Source organism: Pelophylax lessonae (genome assembly GCF_965119305.1).
Source record: "Pelophylax lessonae genome assembly, chromosome: 3".
In the NCBI taxonomy this organism is placed as follows: Eukaryota; Metazoa; Chordata; class Amphibia; order Anura; family Ranidae; genus Pelophylax; species Pelophylax lessonae.
In genome coordinates, this window is record NC_138770.1 from 483,971,319 (window position 1) to 483,990,826 (window position 19,508).

General features: G+C 50.8%; 1 protein-coding gene across 1 annotated transcript in view; it reads left to right on the forward strand.

Annotated features, from left to right (window-relative positions):
• Positions 1-19,508, forward strand: part of MTR (5-methyltetrahydrofolate-homocysteine methyltransferase) — a 1,642,758-nt gene that overhangs the window by 412,625 nt on the left and 1,210,625 nt on the right. The gene's annotated exons all lie outside the window — the stretch shown is intronic.

Consider the following 19,508-nt stretch of genomic DNA (forward strand, 5'->3'; position numbering starts at 1 on the left):
CTGTGGCATTCTGGGAATCTTATGGGTTAAGTATAAGCTACCTACCAGTCAGAAGCCACGGACATGTAGACTGCCTTCCAAATCAGATCTCCAGCTATTAGCAGGCCTCCCGAACGGCCACGCGGTCCACCAGGGCCGGTACCGCCAACCACGCCATATCCCCATGCAGAGAGAGTGTTGTGTGCCCTGCAGCACACCGCTATTCAGTTTAGGCCGCCGCCATTTTTTTTGCTGGATCGCACGAGCCGCCATTTTGGCGTAGCCTCGTGTCTCCAGCATGGGGGCGGCCATGTTTGAGGTGATCCTACACCTCGTGGAGCTTGGGGGAGGCGCCGGAAGGCGTGCAGAGGGGCGGAGCCGCCTCCTTTCTTCCTGGGCAGCCAGCCAAAAGACTTCCTGTTTGTCAAGACAGCGCTGTAAGCTGTTGCAGTTTAACTCTGAGCATCAAGTGGTGAGCCTGGGGGTCTATCTCTCTCTCTCTCGATCGATAGGGATCCCTAAGCAGGTAACACTAAGGGGCTTTTTTGTGGCGCTGGGGGTCAGAAAAAAAAAAAAAAAGTTTTTTTCTTTACTTTTGAATTATATTATCCAGGAAGTAACTGGAGTTATTATGGACCCTGCCACACATATTCCCCCACCTGTTTCCCTCGAGGGGGCCTCGGGACCCGCCGGTGCACAGAATATAGAGTCATTTACAGCAATTTTGGAGTCTATGGTGGCTCGGGTGGAGGCGGCCTGTCAGGGACGGGGGTCAAGGAAGCGACCCCCGCCTACCCCTATACCATCTGACACCTCTGACTCAGATTCAGAGATGGTCACGGCAGTTGCAGGTTCCTCTGCAAGGGCTGTTATCCCAGGTAAAGCCCCCTCAGACAGTGAGGAGGACGCTTCTTCTCTTGCTATAATTCAGGAAGAAGCATTGGTGGACGCACTAGTTGTGCATTCTAAACGTACCTTTACTATTTCCAAGCGTATTGCTAGACGCTATCCGTTTGAGGAATCCATCATTAAGAAATGGACGGTACCACCAGTCGTGGATCCGCCTATTTCCAGGCTGAATAAAGCCACGGTTATTCCAGTGGAGGACACTTCGTCCTTTAAGGATCCGGTGGATCGAAAGATAGAAGCAGAGTCCCGCACTATCTTTTCTCTGATAGGGTCAGCATTTAGACCAGTAATCGTTATTGGTCTAGTTTCCCAGACACTTACGGAATGGGCGAAAATGGTACGCCAAGATCTTAGGGGAAAAGATATTCCCCAGGAGACATCTGATTTGATGGAACAGATCATACAAGGGCTACGGTTTATCTGTGACGCAGCCTTGGACACTACTCCCCTATTAGGGCATGCATCTAAGTTAGCAGTGATCCTCAGACGTGTGCTGTGGTTAAAATGCTGGTCAGCTGACCTAGGTTCCAAAAAGACCTTGACCAATCTCCCCTTTCAGGGGAATCGTCTATTTGGAGCCAACCTAGATGAAATCATTAAGGATGCCACTGGGGGCAAGAGCACTTTTTTGCCACAGGCTGCAAAAGCTAAGGGACCTCGCAACAAGCGAGGACCTTTCTTTACCGCCCATAAAGGGCACCCGGCTGGTACTAGCGGGAAAGGCAAGACTCCTCCAGGAGGGTTCAAGAAGGGGACCAACCCAGCCAAACCCGAAGCAAAGGAGTACACAGCCTGAAGGTGCGCCCCCACCCGGTTTCAGGGTGGGGGGACGTTTTCACCGGTATTCAGGACATTAGATCGAGCATCAACCACTACTACCGGTGCGATTCTTCCCTTCCAACATTTAAGTACCACAGGAAGCGGTAGTTACCGTTCCCTGAAAAGATCTTTTCCTTTACCTTTTCCTAAGATTAGTCCCGATACCTCACAGGAATCGGATCTGGTTGACCAGATAGGCCAAGTAGCCTCTAGTCGGGTGACTTCGGTCCCTGAGGTTCAACCAGAAAAGATCACCTTTCCTGATAACTATCAGGTATCTGATAAATGTGTGGGAACAGAAAACGACCAGACTTTCTCGGATGGTCGGGGCCAGATAGCTCTAGGGACGCCTGGTTCAGATCCAATCAGCGCCAGTGGTCCTAGAAATTCTAGGCTGGCCTCCTCAAGCCGGCCTGGCCGACTTGGACATGTTAGTCGCAGACGTTCCGTGGGAACTTCGTCTCAGGGAGTGTCTGTGGTCTCAAGGACCAATTTACCTTCGTGCTTTACAGTCGCTGGTTTTAATGGCCTGGCCATTGAGACCCAAGTACTGAAGGACAGAGGTTTGTCTACTTCAGTCATTCCTACCCTTATTAAAGCAAGGAAAGCGACTTCCAGCAAAGTCTATTATCACACATGGAAGACTTATATTGCGTGGTGCGAATCTTTAGGATTTCCTCCACGTACCTATTCGGTGACTCGAATATTGGCCTTTTTGCAACAAGGGGTTGAGCAGAAGCTAGCCTTGAGCACCATCAAGGGTCAAGTTTCAGCATTAGCAATCTTCTTTCAGAAGCCTTTAGCTACCAAATCCTTGGTGCGGAATTTCATCCAGGGGGTGCGGCACCTGGCTCCTCCAGTCCGCGCGCCCTTACCGCCCTGGGATCTTAATTTGGTTTTGTCGGTTCTACAGAAACCTCCCTTTGAAAACATCAGGGAGATTCCCTTGCTTACTCTATCCCAGAAGGTGGCCTTCTTGGTGGCTATTACTTCTGCTCGCAGGGTGTCAGAACTGGCTGCATTATCATGCCAGTCACCATACCTAGTGATTCATAGGGATAAGGTAGTACTTCATCCTAAGCCATCTTTTCTTCCCAAGGTGGTTTCAGATTTTCATCTGAATGAAGATATTGTACTACCTTCCTTGTGTCCTCAGCCCAAGCATCATCGGGAACATGCGTTGCATTCCTTAGATGTGGTTCGGGCAATCAGGGTATACCTGAAAGCTACGGAATCATTCCGTAAGACGGATTCACTTTTTGTGATCACGGATGGCCCCAGAAAGGGTTTGCCTGCATCTGCCGCGACCATTGCCAAATGGATTAGACAAACGGTGGTACAGGCTTATTCTATTAAGGGTCAGAGTCCTCCGTTCCCTGTTAGGGCGCACTCCACTCGAGCGCTCAGTACTTCCTGGGCCTTTCGCCATCAGGCGTCAGTGGTCCAGGTATGTAAGGCGGCCACCTGGTCGTCGGTACATACCTTTACAAAATTCTATAAAATTGATGTGACGGCATCGGCGGATGCCTCATTTGGCCGCAAGGTTTTGCAGGCCGCAATTTGAGGAGACCGGTGGTCTACCTCGAGGGTTTTTTTCTGTTTGAAAAAAAAAAAAAAAATTGTTTTCTCTTTTTTTGGTTGAGTCTCATCATTAAGGATGAGCATTGTAAACTTCTAGTTGGCACCGGTTGGGCCTTCTAGATTGGGATTTGATTTCCATTTTCCCACCCCTCAGTTGTGATACTGCTCTGGGACGTCCCGAAGGTGGTGTATCACCGAGGACTACGTCTGTCGATGAGCGCTAGAGAAAAATGGATTTTTGTAAAATCTTACCGTAAAATCCTTTTCTCTTAGCTCATCGACAGACGTAGTCCCCGCCCCTCTGTTTTGGAGTTGGGTTGGGTTAAATTCTCTAAGCACTGCTTTTTCACATAACTGATTTGCTGAGGCAGAGAGAGAGAGGATATACCCTCTGGGACTGCCCCTAGGGTGTGGCCAGAGCTTTTTAATTTCCTGTCTAGTCCTGCTCCTGCGGAGGTAACATAACCCGAAGGTGGTGTATCACCGAGGACTACGTCTGTCGATGAGCTAAGAGAAAAGGATTTTACGGTAAGATTTTACAAAAATCCATTTTTACTGTTTCCAAGCGCATTGCTAGACGCTATCCGTTTGAGGAATCCCTCATTAAGAAATGGACGGTACCACCAGTGGTGGATCCACCCATTTCCAGACTGAATAAAGCCACTGTTATCCCGTTGGAGGACGCTCCGTCCTTTAAGGATACGGTGGATCGGAAGATGGAAGCGGAGTCCCGCACTATTTTTTCCCTGATAGGGTCAGCCTTTAGACCAGTGATTGTCATTGGTTTAGTTTCACAGACATTAACGGAATGGGCAAGATTGGTACGCCATGACCTAAAGGGGAAAGGTATCCCCCAGGCAGCATCTGATTTGATGGAACAAATTATACAAGGACTGCAGTTCGTCTGTGACGCAGCCCTGGATACCACCCCCTTGTTAGGGCATGCATCGATGTCAGCGGTAATCCTCAGACGTGTGCTGTGGTTAAAATGCTGGTCGGCGGATCTAGGTTCCAAAAAAGCCTTGGCGAATCTCCCCTTTCAGGGGAATCGCCTATTTGGGGCCACCTTAGATGAGATCATTAAGGATGTCACTGGGGGCAAGAGCACTTTTTTGCCGCAGGCTGCTAAAGCTAAAGGACCTCGTAACAAGCGTGGACCTTTCTTTGCCGCTCATAAAGGGTTCGTTCCCTCCGCTGGGGCGAGCGGGAAAGGCAAAGCCCCTCTAGGAGGGTTCAAGAGGCGCTGGTCGGGCAAACAAAAGGCCGACTCAGCCAAACCTGAAGTTAAGGCTAATACAGCCTGAAGGTGCGCCCCCACCCGGCTTGGGGGTGGGGGGACGTCTTCACCGGCATTCAGAGCTAGAGCCTTCCTGAATCTCGGACTAAGGGGTTCAGGAGATCATACGATCAGGACACAAGATTGAGTATCGATCACTGCTACCGGTGCGATTCTTCCCTTCCAACATTTAGATGCTACAGGGAGTGGTAGTTCCCGTTCCCTGAACAGATCATTTTCTTTACCTTTTCCAAAGATTAGTCTCAGTTCCCTACAGGAATCGGATCCGGTTGAGCAAACAGACCAAGGAGCCTCTAGTCTGGTGACTTCGGTCTCTAATGCTCAACCAGGAGAAATCATCACTCCTGATAAGAAGCAAGTTTCTGATAAATGTGTGGGAACTGAGAGCGATCAGACTTTGTCGGATTGCCTGGACCAAGCAGCTCTAGGGCAGCCTGGTTCGGATCCAGTCAGACAATATCAGGGTGATGACTTAGGTCGATCACCAAGGATTTCACCATCTGTGTCTTCATCAGAGCATCCCGGAGGTGGATCTGTTGGCATATCGGCTCAACAGGAAGGCGCGGAGGTTGGTAACGCGCGCCCGAGATCCTCTAGCGGACGCAGCAGACGCGCTGAACGGCCTAATAAGGCAGTATCAGCTACTAGACGTCTTCCCCCTTCTCAAGTTACTGCTGAGATGGAGGGAACTCCAGTTATCCTGGAAATTCTAGACTAGCCTCGTTAGGCCGGTCAGGCCGACTTGGACATGCTAGTCGCGGACGTTCCTTGGAGACTTCTTCTCAGGGAGGATCTGCGGTCTCAAGGACCGATCTTCCATCGTGCTTTACAGTCGCTGGTTTTAATGGCCTGGCCATTGAGACCCAGGTACTGAAGGGCAGAGGGTTGTCAGCTTCAGTTATTCCTACTCTAATTAAAGCAAGGAAAGCGACTTCCAGCAAAGTCTATTATCGCACATGGAAGACTTATATTGCGTGGTGTAAATCTTTGGGATTTCCCCCACGTACCTATTCGGTGACCCGAATCTTGGCTTTTCTGCAAAAGGGGGTTGAGCAGAAACTATCCTTGAGCACCATCAAGGGTCAGGTTTCAGCATTAGCAATCTTCTTTCAGAAGCCTTTGGCTACTCATTCCTTGGTGCGGAATTTCATCCAGAGGGTGCGGCACTTGGCTCCGCCAGTCCGCGCGCCCTTACCACCTTGGGATCTTTGGTTTTGTCGGTTCTGCAGAAACCTCCCTTTGAAAATATCAGGGAGATTCCCTTGCTTACATTATCCCAGAAGGTGGCCTTCTTGGTGGCTATCACTTCTGCACGCAGGGTGTCAGAACTGGCTGCATTATCATGCCATTCCCCATATCTAGTGGTTCATAGGGATAAGGTAGTTCTTCATCCGAAGCCATCCTTTCTTCCTAAGGTGGTTTCAGACTTTCATCTGAATGAAGATATTGTGCTACCTTCCTTGTGTCCTCAGCCCAATCATCCTCGGGAATATGCGTTGCATTCCTTGGATGTGGTTCGGGCAATCAGGGTATACCTGAAGGGTACGGAATCATTCCGTACGACGGATTCACTTTTTGTGATCACGGATGGCCCCAGAAAGGGGTTGCCTGCATCTGCCACGACTATCTCCAAATGGATTAGACAGACGGTGGTACAGGCTTATTCTATTAAGGGTCGGAATCCTCCGTTCACTGTTAAGGCGCACTCCACTCGAGCGCTCAGTACTTCCTGGGCCTACCGCCATCAGGCGTCAGTGGTCCAGGTGTGCAAGGCGGCCACCTGGTCGTCGGTACATACCTTTACGAAATTTTATAAAGTTGATGTGATGGCATCGGCGGATGCCTCATTTGGCCGCAAGGTTTTGCAGGCCGCAATTTGAGGAGACCAGTGGTCTACCTCGAGGGTTTTTTTTCCGTTGGAATTTCAGTTGAGTCTCATCGTGTGATTGATGAGCCTTTAAAACTTCTAGTTGGCACCGGTTGGGCCTTCTAGATTGGATTTTGATTTCCATTTTCCCACCCCTCATTTGTGGTACTGCTTTGGGACGTCCCGAGTTGTTATTAATTAACGAGGACTACGTCTGTCAATGAGCGACAGAGAAAAATAGATTTTTGTAAAATCTTACCGTAAAATCCTTTTCTCTTAAGCTCATTGACAGACGTAGTACCCGCCCCTCTGTTTTTGAGTTGGGTTGGGTTAAATTCTCTAAACACTGCTTTGTGACATAACTGATTTGCTGTAGCAGAGAGAGAGAGGATATACCCTCTGGGACTGCCCCTAAGGTGTGGCCAGAATGTTTTCTTTCCTGTCTAGTCCTACTCCTGTAGAGGGCAGTATAACCCGAGTTGTTATTAATCAACGAGGACATACGTCTGTCAATGAGCTTAAGAGAAAAGGATTTTACGGTAAGATTTTACAAAAATCCATTTTCTCTTACGTCCTCCGACAGTCGCCGCCTCTTCATATTCGTCACATATGGGGGTATTAGACTTTGCTCCGAAGGAGTAGCTAGGCAACAGAATATGTTAACAATAAAGCTTTAACATATCCCACCCTCAAGGGGTGGTCCCCTCAGTCAACACCCTCCTACTTCCTGCAACCATATCTCAGTTTTAATGTCTAGCTTGTCAGGAGTGGCTGGCTCTCTCTGTGCTGGGACTTTTTGTCCCAGACTCTTTCTTCTTTTTAATATTTTATTTGAGTTTTTTCTCTACCTTTACTTAGCTGTTGTTTTTGTCAGCATTAGTTAGTTCTTCGGACGAAGAGGATCATGCGGACTGGGTCTCGGGCTGATCCCCCTGATCGCAGGTCGTGGGTCAGTGGCTTCCCAGTCTGCCATCGAGCGTTCAGCCAGGTAACGCTCCTGGCACGGTGAACGACCCATCCCTGTTCGGTGCAGGGATGTTTGGTGAGGTGGCTACCTCACCGGACGCTGTGCGGTTTCTTAACCGCCATTGTGTGCGTCTTAAATTGCGACTCTCCCTGCCTCATGCGCAGCGGCTTGTTCGCCTGTGCGGGTTCCCCACGCCATATGAGGTAAGTGTGTCTATGTGGGGACCTGTCTGTCTGGGGGGGGTCTCAGTCTGGGACTGTGTAACCTGCCTTTAAATCACACTGCTTGTCTCCCTATCTCTCGGCTGCATGCTGTGGGCTGCAAGGGGGGGGGGAGCTGTATGACACTGTGTGTGTCAGGCTGGGCAGTGTGGGAAGCTGTGTGCTGTGGGGCATGTTTTTAATGGCATGTTGGGGCATATACAGCGATCGCTGCGGCGATCTAACATGTATCCATATAATGGGATGAAATTGTGTGTGTTTTTATGCACTGTGGAGCGGCGGGTTCGGCGCCAAACGACGCCATTTTACCGGCGCCCGCTCCGGCCGCATGGTTTACATGCACGGCGGCCATTTTCTTGTAGCCTCCATAGGCTTACATAGAGCGCCCTGGCAGCATCACTTCCTTTTTCCTGGAACACCGGTCGAGGCAGCAGCAGCAGCGGGGTCTCCTCAGGTTTTATCCTTCTATTCCTGTTGTCCATTGCCTGTATTCAGTCTGTATATTCCCTGTGGGGGTCTCATTGTGCCTGAGTGTGTGCGGTGGGCTGCGCTTACCGCGCTTGCTGAAAGGGGACAGTTAACCCTTGGTTGTCTGGTGTGCAGGGGCAATGGATTCTCAGGAGGGCAAGTTTCCCACAGTATTGGTGGAAAGCCAGGGGACCGCTGTTTCCCCCCCAGGGGGGGATTTAGCCACTATTGTGGCTGGCCTTGCTGCCCAGGTGCAAATGCTGGTGGCTGCTCAATCTACTAAACGGCTCAGAGTTACTCTGTCCTCCGATTCTGAGGGTGAAGGTGATGGGGCTGTTCTGGCAGGGACCTCCCTATCGGGGTCCCGCTCCTCTCTTGATCTAGTGGGGTCTGAGGTTGAGGCTGAGGTTGAGGGGGTTGATAATTCTCCCCCTGGCTCGCCTGAAGAGCTTGCAATCATGGATGAGTTGATTGCTTCCATTAAGCAGACGCTACGTTTGCAGGACGAAGTGTGTCCCCCCGCTGCCTTGGCGGCTTATGGGACGCAGAGAAAACGCAGGACGCCGCAGGTTTTTCCCTGCAATGCTGATTTTCAGCGCGCGGTAAAGGATCAATGGCGCGATCTGCGCAAACCTTTTGCGGTACCAAGTAAATTCAAGCTGCGTTATCCTTTCTCCCCTGCCACTGATGAACGGTGGTGTGTGCCTCCACCAGTGGATCATGCAATTGCGGTTTTGAACAAAGCCACTGCGATTCCTGCAGAGGGATCCCCTGTTTTCCGTGACGCCACAGATAGGAGACTGGAGTCTCTTGCCCGTCATACTTATTCTGTTACGGGTTCTATGCTTAAAGCTCTATTTGCTTCTCTCATGGTGGCCCAGGCGATCGCAAGTTGGACGCAGATGCTTAGGCGCGTCCTAGTGGCCGATTCGGCCTCGGCGGCGACCCTGGACATGGTGGATCAGATCCACCAGGGTGTCATGTATCTGTGTGATGCGGACCTGGACCTGATTCCGTTGGCTGCACGTGTGCACAGCGTGGCGGTGTTGTCTCGCCGCCTGGTTTGGTTTAAATGTTGGTCGGTGGACCAATCTTCACGTAAAACCTTAGCCAATCTGCCTTATGATGGGTCTCGCCTTTTTGGGGAGTCTCTGGATGTGTTGATTAAGGGGATCACCGGGGGTAAGAGCACTCTCTTGCCCCATTTCCCCAAGGCTAAGGGGGCTTCTGGGAAGAAGCATGCGAATTTTCGGCCCCCTCAGGGGTCCGTTCGTGCCTTTCGGCCGCACTACAAGGGCAAACCGTTCAAGGGCCAGGGCTCTCAGAAGAAACCCTGGTCTGGGAAACAGAAGTCCGGCCAATCCGGACCTGCGGCCCATAACAGTTCGGCCTGAAGGGGCGCCCTCACCCAGTTTTGGGGTGGGGGGACGCTTGCTCGGTTTTCTTCAGCCCTGGTTGGCCCGTGTGCGGGACAGATGGGTTCTGGAAATCGTTCGATCTGGTTACAAGATCGAGTTTCTCTCTCGGCCAGAGAGCAGATTTTTTCCCTCAAATCTACAACTGTCTCCAGAGCGCCTGCGGGATCTGCACCTGGCGGTGCGGGACCTGAGGGCTCAGGGAGTGGTGGTTCCGGTGCCTCATCGGGACAGATTTCGGGGGTTTTATTCCAATCTGTTCACCGTGCCCAGAAAGGAGGGCAAGGTTCGTCCAATTCTGGACTTGAAAGCTCTGAACCGCTCTGTGCGGGTTCGCAAGTTCCGCATGGAATCCCTGCGCTCGGTGGTGGCTGCCCTGGTTCCGGGGGAATTCATGGCCTCCATCGATTTGAAGGATGCGTATCTTCACATCCCCATATTCGAGGGTCATCAGAGATACCTTCGATTTGCCATTGCGGAGGATCACTACCAGTTCGTGGCGTTGCCCTTTGGGCTCGCCTCGGCTCCGCGGGTCTTCACCAAGGTGCTTGCACCGGTTCTGACATTATTGAGAGCCCAGGGCATTTCTGTCCTGGGGTATCTGGACGACATTCTGATTCGGTCTGCGACCAGTCAGGGTCTGGAGAAGGACCTGTCTGTCACGATGCAAACTCTGCAGGAGTTCGGTTGGACGATAAATGTTCCAAAGTCGACACTGAGTCCGTCGGTTCGTCTTCCCTATCTGGGAATGATACTGGACTCGGTGCAGGCGAAAGTCTTCCTGCCGGAAGACAAACTCAGGACTCTTCAGGAGGAAGTCAGGTCCCTCAGGGACGTTCCGAACTCGTCTCTGCGGACGTGTATGAGATGTCTGGGATTGATGGTCTCGGCTTTCGAGGCGATTCCTTTCGCGCAGTTTCACACGCGGGGTCTCCAGGCGGAGATCTTGTCCAAGTGGGACGGGCGACCTCAATCTCTGGATCTTCAGATCTCGTTGAGTCATCGCACCAGGGAAAACCTTCTGTGGTGGCTCCAGTCCCCGTTGGTGTCCGGGGGCAAGTCGTTTCGTCCGATCTCGTGGACGATAATCACCACGGATGCCAGCCTGTCGGGCTGGGGTGGTGTTCTGGGCGTTCTGTCCGCCCAGGGGACCTGGTCGGAGGGGGAGTCTTCCCTCCCGATCAACATTCTGGAATTGCGTGCGATAAGGCTCTGTCTTCATCGCTGGACGGACCGGCTGCAGGGCTGCCCGGTTCGGGTGCAGACGGACAATGCCACGGCGGTGGCCTACATCAACCACCAAGGGGGCAACAGGAGTGCCCGAGCGGCTCGAGAAGTGGCCGACATTCTGTCTTGGGCCGAGACTCATGTCCCGGCGATAACGGCGGTTCACATTCCGGGAGTGGAGAACTGGCAGGCGGACTATCTGAGTCGCCAGACCCTGGATCAGGGGGAATGGTCTCTCCATCCGGCTGTCTTCCAGATGTTGTGCGCGAAGTGGGGTCTTCCAGATGTGGACCTGTTCGCGTCTCGCCTCAACTACAAGGTGAAGAGGTTCGTGGCAAGGACGCGCGACCCTCGGGCAGACGCGTCGGACGCGTTAGTGGCCCCGTGGCATCAGTACAGGCTGATGTACGCGTTTCCACCGATTCAGTTGCTGTCCCGGTTCCTTCGCAGGTTACACTCGGAACGCAGCACGGTGATTCTTGTGGCACCGGACTGGCCTCGCCGGTCCTGGTACGCAGACCTCGTGAATCTGGCGGTCGACGCCCCCTGGCGTCTGCCTCTTCGGGACGATCTACTGTCTCAAGGACCGATTTACCATCCTGCTTTACAGTCGCTGGCTTTGACGGCCTGGCTGTTGAGACCGAGGTCCTGAAGGAGAAGGGTCTCTCTCCAGAGGTTGTTCATACCTTGATCAACGCGAGGAAGTCTTCCTCGGGAAAGGTTTATTACCGTACTTGGAAGGCCTATTTTGCCTGGTGTGAGTCCAGGGGGTTTTCACCCTGCACGTACTCGGTTTCCCGTGTGCTGTCTTTCCTTCAGACGGGTGTCGATCAGCGTTTGGCGCTGGCTACGATAAAGGGTCAGGTGTCTGCGCTGGCCGTTCTGTTTCAACGTCCCGTGGCTTCCAACTCCTTGGTTGGCACTTTTATTCAGGGTGTGCGGCATCTGGTTCCTCCTAGGAGGGATCCTTTGCCCCCTTGGGACTTGAATCTAGTCCTATCTGTGTTACAACGTGCTCCTTTTGAACAGATCAGGGAGATCTCGTTGTCTATGTTGTCCAAAAAGGTCGCCTTTTTGGTGGCGATCACTTCGGCTCGCAGAGTGTCGGAACTGGCGGCTTTGTCCTGCAAGTCTCCGTACCTGGTTGTTCATTTGGATAAGGTGGTCTTGCGACCTAATCCTTCTTTTCTGCCGAAACGAGTTTCGGAATTCCATTTTAACGAGGATATTGTTTTGCCTTCGTTGTGCACGAAGCCTAAACATCCAAAGGAGGTGAGATTGCATTCTCTGGATGTTGTCCGGGCGATTAGGGTTTACCTTAAATCGACTGAGTCTTTTCGAAAGACGGACTCCTTGTTTGTTCTTCCAGAGGGTCCTCGGAAGGGCATGGCGGCTTCCGCCTCTACCATTGCCAAATGGATCAGGCAGACCATTGAACAGGCCTATGCCTTGCAGGGGAAGGTTCCCCCTGTGCCTGTGAAGGCGCACTCTACTAGATCTCTGAGTACGTCTTGGGCCTGTCGTCATGGGGCTTCTGTAGCCCAGGTGTGTAAGGCGGCGACTTGGTCGACCGTACACACTTTCACAAAATTCTACAAAGTAGATGTTCAGGCATCGGCGGATGCTTCCTTTGGCCGCAAGGTTCTTAGTGCGGCTGTTCCCTAGGGTCCCTTGTTGGGGACTCCTGGCTGTTGGGATAAGTTTTGTATCCCCTGGTTTTTTGTCTTTTCCTGGGTTGTTGCTCCTGTTGAGCACTTATTTTTGCTGTTGCCCAGCTGGTTTCCTTCCTTTGGTAAGGTTCCTTTCTTTGATGTGGAGACTGCGTTGCCTTTCGGCGCGGATGCGTTTCCCACCCCTCATGTTTGCACTGCTTTGGGACGTCCCCATATGTGACGAATATGAAGAGGCGGCGACTGTCGGAGGACGTAAGAGAAAACGGAATTTTTGTAAAATCTTACCTGTAAAATTCCTTTCTCTGAGTCCTCCGACAGTCGCCGCCCCCGCCCCTCTTTTGGGGTTTGAATGTATACTCTACTGCTATTCCACTAAAACTGAGATATGGTTGCAGGAAGTAGGAGGGTATTGACTGAGGGGACCACCCCTTGAGGGTGGGATATGTTAAAGCTTTATTGTTAACATATTCTGTTGCCTAGCTACTCCTTCGGAGCAAAGTCTAATACCCCCATATGTGACGAATATGAAGAGGCGGCGACTGTCGGAGGACTCAGAGAAAGGAATTTTACAGGTAAGATTTTACAAAAATTCCGTTTTTATAGTAGAGATTGGGGAGGCCATCAGGTCCTGGAGATTTCCCCGATGGTAGTGTATGAATGGCCCGTTCCACCTCAGTGTTTGAGATTGGGGCATTGAGAGCATGTAGTTGAGAAGGGGTGAGAAGTGGTATGTTGATGGAGTCTAAGAAGGTGGAAATAATTTGTTCAGTTGGCTGGGGAGTATGGGGATCACTTTTCAGATTATACAATGATTCAAAATAACTGGCAAAGGAGTAAGCTATTTCTTGAGGGTTCATGATTTTGGTGTTGGTAACAGGGTTTAGAAGATATGCTATCCTATTCTTGATTCGCCTGGCTTTCAGTTTATTTGCCAGTATTTTCCCTGCCTTGTTACCAGCGGAGTAGTGAGATAATTTGAGGGCTCTAAAATTTGTCCTGCTGTTCCACTAAAAGGTCTCTCATGTCTGATCTGTACTTACTTAATTGTTTGGCTAAATGGGGGGATGGGGAGGTTTTATTCAGGGGTTCCAAGCGAGCAATCTCAGCCAAGAGTTGGTCCAGCCGCTTTGCCCTCTGCCTCCGAAGCCGTGCACACATTTTGATAAGAATCCCACATATAAAGGCCTTGTGGGCACACCAAACTATTGTCGGGTCAGAGACCAAGTCCGCATTGTGTTTGAAGTATTCCTTGAGATGCGACTGTATTTGAGAGGCAAATTGAGACCTGGCTGTTTGCCCGCCATAGATACGCGGGGCCCAGAGAGCGGGATTCCTGTAGGGTAATGGATACCGGTTCATGGTCAGACCAGGTGATATTGTGGATATCCAAATTCTGGGTTATTTGCAGTAGACACTTGTCAACTAGGATCATATCAATGCGAGAATAAGTGTTATGGCGTTGGGACTGGAAGGAATAGTCACGTTCTCCTGGGTGAAGGCATCGCCATGTGTTGAACAACTCCACTTCATGAAAAAGGGACTGTAAAGCAGGAGGGGAACGTTTGGGTGTAGAGGAGATATCCAACTTCTTGTGGTCAGCCGTTAGGTTAAAGTTTCCACAAACCACTACAGAGTCATATTTGTGTTTATCCAACAGGTGAAATATTTTCCTTCAAAAGCGCAGTTGATGCGTATTAGTGGCATATGCGTTAAGGACCATGAAAGGGGCATTGTTCAGCTCACACTGCAAGACTAGGTAACGTCCATGTGGGACTTCTATAAGCATGTGCAAGGAGAAGGCAACTGAGTCTCTAATCGCTATCAGTACTCCCTTGCGTTTTCGGCTGGCTGAAGCCGTAAAGATGTGCGGGAAACTGCCGTGAGACAAGGTAGGGGGTGAGGATTGTTGAAGGTGAGTCTCCTGCACACAGAGGAGGTCACTTTTGATCTTCATGGCCTCACGCCACATGGATGCCCTCTTGGCAGGGTGGTTGAGACCATGGACATTAAAGAGGAAGTAAACCCTCCTCTGCAACTATTACCTATAGGTAAGCCTATGATGAGGCTTACCTATAGGTACTGTAAATATCTCCTAAATATGTACCGTTTAGGAGATATTTACCTTACATGCAGCCAGTGACATCACTGGCGCATGCGCTCTGAAGGAATGGCCGCTGGTGCCGTTCCTTCAGAGCCCTGTGCCGTGACCGTCGGCTCCCGCGCGCGCGCATGCGTGCGAGTGACATCACCGCGGCTCCGGCCAATCAGATGGCCGGATGCCGCGATCCCGGAAGACGGGCGACTGAACATGTCACCCTTCATACAGCTAAACGGGCGGCACTGTGGGGGCTCGTTCTAAGGTAAGTATTTCATATTGAGCTAGTAAGCGATGCATACTAGCTCATTAGGTGTTTCTCTTTCAGGTTGAAAAAAAAAATATGGCTTTACAACCTCTTTAAAAGAGGTGATTGTAATGGTCATAGTGCAGGTGTGTGGAAGAGAACGTTACCTGGACCAGTTGAGGATGAGGATAGGATTCCATGGCAACCGGGTACCGCACGACAGGAATCGGGTTTCCTGACCAACAAATGAGTAGAAAGAAAAAAACACAAAACAAAGAAACAAACTCGGTATGTACGAGATATGTATAAAAAATTGAGAATGAACTCGTGAGCAGGTATACTGCACATTATTGTGAGGGTAAAAGGTGGTCATAGTGGCCAGACTCGGGGAGAGGGTCTGTGGTTGATAGCTTGAGGTGTCGATCCCTTGGATGTTTTTTTCTCCTGTAGGAAACTGTGTGCCAGTCCTCGGATATCGGTGAGATATGGCTAGAGGATTCCAGAGGAGTAGACTCTTGGTCGGGGAGAATACCCCATGATTGCAGAAGGTTCAAGCCATCTTGCAAGGAAGTGACAACATGGGCCTTATTGTTGTGTGTTATGGTGAGCTTCACAGGGAAACCCCATCTATAGACGATTGAGTGGTTTCTGAGGATTTTAGTGAGCGGGTGGACAGCCCTCCTTTTCTGTAATGTGTGCTGCGATAAGTCCGTAAACAGTTGAATCCTGGAGTATCTATCTGGGATTGGAGTCAGTTTCCGAAACGCAGACATGAGGTTGTCTTTAACATGGTAGAAGTGAACCCTCATAATGACATCTCGGGGAACATCATCTGGCAGATAAGAGGGCTTAGGAAGGCAATGAATTCTGTCAATTACAAGTTCAGACATGGGGGGTAGCTGGGAGAACCGCCATAATAAGGTCACAAGCGTACTGATCCAGATCACCGGGATGTACGGATTCTGGGACCCCCCTTATTTTAACATTATTCTGCCTAGAGCGGTCCTCCATGTCTGCAATTTTGGATTTGAGCTTTTCTATCTCCTCTTCATGACTATAGTGAGAGTCGATCAACTCATTATGGGAAGCAGCAAATTCTCCCATCTTAGTTTCAACTCTGTCCATGCGTCCCCCCAAGGCCTGCACCGCCACCTTGAAGGAGCTAACACACTCCATGAGATCCGCATGCATAGAGGCCCGCAGGGACATCATCATATCCTTGAGCTTGGTTTCAGAAACCAGTTGCTCACTTGCTGGAAAGGTATTTATATTTGGGGATAGTTCCCTAGTGGAGTTCATGGAAGAGTAATCCCCCTTTCTTACCTCCGCAGCATGCGTGTGCTTTGACAGCCTGGGCTTGCTCTTTACAGGGCTTCTGGATAGTGGAGTGGAGGCCGCAGGGGACCGTGGTTGTCCCACTTTCTGTGCTCAGGAAGGCGGAAGGTTGGGTGAGGAATGAGATGTTCTGCTGGATAAGGCCAGAGTCTAGCCGCCATCTTGGCTGCACTGCTTGTCCTGGGCCATAAAGAAGTGTTGGAGCTGGCACGGCTGGCCGGTCTCCTTCTTCTTCTTTTCTCTAGCGCTCATCGACAGACGTAGTCCTCGGTGATACACCACCTTCGGGTTATGTTACCTCCGCAGGAGCAGGACTAGACAGGAAATTAAAAAGCTCTGGCCACACCCTAGGGGCAGTCCCAGAGGGTATATCCTCTCTCTCTCTGCCTCAGCAAATCAGTTATTTTCTGTCTAGTTAGGAGTAAGGACCTAGATACCTTGCTGGGATCTTAGGTCCTGGCAAGAAATTTTTTTCTAAAAGGATTTTTGGACAGCTTTTTTTCTCCAGTGTTCCTGTGAGATCTTCAAGCAAGAAAGCTGAACTGGGCGACGGGCTGGATGTTGAGATCCGGTGGTCACCCCAGTTCAGCCTACGAGCGCGTGCAGGCCATAGCTCCGCGCTGGGTCGGCCGCGACAAAGTCCCATTAAAGGACTGAACCCGCGAGTTAAAACGTCTCGCTGAAACGCCAAAGACCATGAGTCACGGCGTCCGTATCGGTCGACAGCCCTCCCGCCCCGGTGGAGAGGGGTACTGTCAGGAGTTGGTGCCCGCCTGGTTCCGGTATGGTGAGTAGTATGTTCCCCCTTTTTTCCCTGACGGGTTTTGTGGTGAACGCGGGCCCCTCTCTGTATGGTAAGAAAGAGTTTCTTTCTATCCTATAACATGTCACAAATCCTCCTACTTTGAGTGTGATTTTATGTGTGCAAAAAGCCAGGAGGCTTGGTTTGGGAGCTAACAATCTATTGTATACATGTTTTAAAGATGTAATCTGTGGCATTCTGGGAATCTTATGGGTTAAGTATAAGCTACCTACCAGTCAGAAGCCATGGACATGTAGACTGCCTTCCAAGTCAGATCTCCAGCTAATAGCAGGCCTCCCGAACGGCCATGCGGTCCGCCAGGGCCGGTACCGCCAACCACGCCATATCCCCATGCAGAGAGAGTGTTGTGTGCCTGCAGCACACCGCTAGTCAGCACAGGCCGCCGCCATTTTTTTTGCTGGATCGCACGAGCCGCCATTTTGGCGTAGCCTCGTGTCTCCAGCATGGGGGCGGCCATGTTTGAGGTGATTCTACACCTCGTGGAGCTTGGGGGAGGCGCCGGAAGGCGTGCAGAGGGGCGGAGCCGCCTCCTTTCTTCCTGGGCAGCCAGCCAAAAGACTTCCTGTTTGTCTAAGACAGCGCTGTAAGCTGTTGCAGTTCAACTCTGAACATCAAGTGGTGAGCCTGGGGGTCTATCTCTCTCTCTCTCGATCGATAGGGATCCCTAGCAGGTAACACTAAGGGTTTTTTTTTTTGTGGCGCTGAGGGTCAAAAAAAAAAAAAAAAAAAAAAAAAAGTTTTTTCTTTACTTTGAATTATATCATCCAGGAAGTAACTGGAGTTATTATGGACCCTGCCACACATATTCCCCCACCTGTTTCCCTCGAGGGGGCCTCGGGACCCGCCGGTGCACAGAGTATAGAGTCATTTACAGCTATTATGGAGTCTATGGTGGCTCGGGTGGAGGCGGCCTGTCAGGGACGGGGGTCAAGGAAGCGACCCCCGCCTACCCCTATACTATCTGACACCTCTGACTCTGATTCAGAGATGGTCACTGCAGTTGCAGGTTCCTCTGCAAGGGCTGTTATCCCAGGTAAAGCCCCCTCAGACAGTGAGGAGGACGCTTCTTCTCCTGCTATAATTCAGGAAGAAGCATTGGTGGACGCACTAGTTGTGGCAGTGCAAGAAACCTTAAAACTTGAGGCTTTACCGGCAGAGGCAACTGAAACAGAAAGGCCCTTTGGGACTAATAAGCCCATCAAGACGGCGAAGGCTTTTCCTGTACCTAAATGTTTTGGTAATCAGATTAAAGGAGAATGGGAGCATTCTAAACGTACCTTTACTATTTCCAAGCGTATTGCTAGACGCTATCCGTTTGAGGAATCCATCATTAAGAAATGGACGGTACCACCAGTCGTGGATCCGCCTATTTCCAGGCTGAATAAAGCCACGGTTATTCCAGTGGAGGACACTTCGTCCTTTAAGGATCCGGTGGATCGAAAGATAGAAGCGGAGTCCCGCACTATCTTTTCTCTGATAGGGTCAGCATTTAGACCAGTAATTGTTATTGGTCTAGTTTCCCAGACACTTACAGAATGGGCGAAAATGGTACGCCAAGATCTTAGGGGAAAAGATATTCCCCAGGAGACATCTGATTTGATAGAACAGATCATACAAGGGCTACGGTTTATCTGTGACGCAGCCTTGGACACTACTCCCTTGTTAGGGCATGCATCTAAGTTAGCAGTGATCCTCAGACGTGTGCTGTGGTTAAAATGCTGGTCAGCTGACCTAGGTTCCAAAAAGACTTTGACCAATCTCCCTTTCCAGGGGAATCGTCTATTTGGAGCCAACCTAGATGAAATCATTAAGGATGCCACCGGGGGCAAGAGTACTTTTTTGCCACAGGCTGCAAAAGCTAAGGGACCTCGCAACAAGCGAGGACCTTTCTTTACCGCCCATAAAGGGCGCCCGGCTGGTACTCCCGGGAAAGGCAAGACTCCTCCAGGAGGGTTCAAGAAGGGCTGGTCGGACAAGCAGAGGACCAACCCAGCCAAACCCGAAGTAAAGGAGTACACAGCCTGAAGGTGCGCCCCCACCCGATTTCAGGGTGGGGGGACGTTTTCACCGGTATTCAGGACATTAGATCGAGCATCAACCACTACTACCGGTGCGATTCTTCCCTTCCAACATTTAAGTACAGGAAGCGGTAGTTACCGTTCCCTGTATAGATCTTTTCCTTTACCTTTTCCTAAGATTAGTCCCGATACCTCACAGGAATCGGATCTGATTGACCAGATAGGCCAAGTAGCCTCTAGTCGGGTGACTTCGGTCCCTGAGGTTCAACCAGAAAAGATCACCTTGCCTGATAACTATCAGGTATCTGATAAATGTGTGGGAACAGAAAACGACCAGACTTTCTCGGATGGTCGGGGCCAGATAGCTCTAGGGACGCCTGGTTCAGATCCAATCAGCGCCAGTGGTCCTAGAAATTCTAGGCTGGCCTCTTCAAGCCGGCCTGGCCGACTTGGACATGTTAGTCGCAGACGTTCCGTGGGAACTTCGTCTCAGGGAGTGTCTGTAGTCTCAAGGACCTATTTACCTTCGTGCTTTACAGTCGCTGGTTTTAATGGCCTGGCCATTGA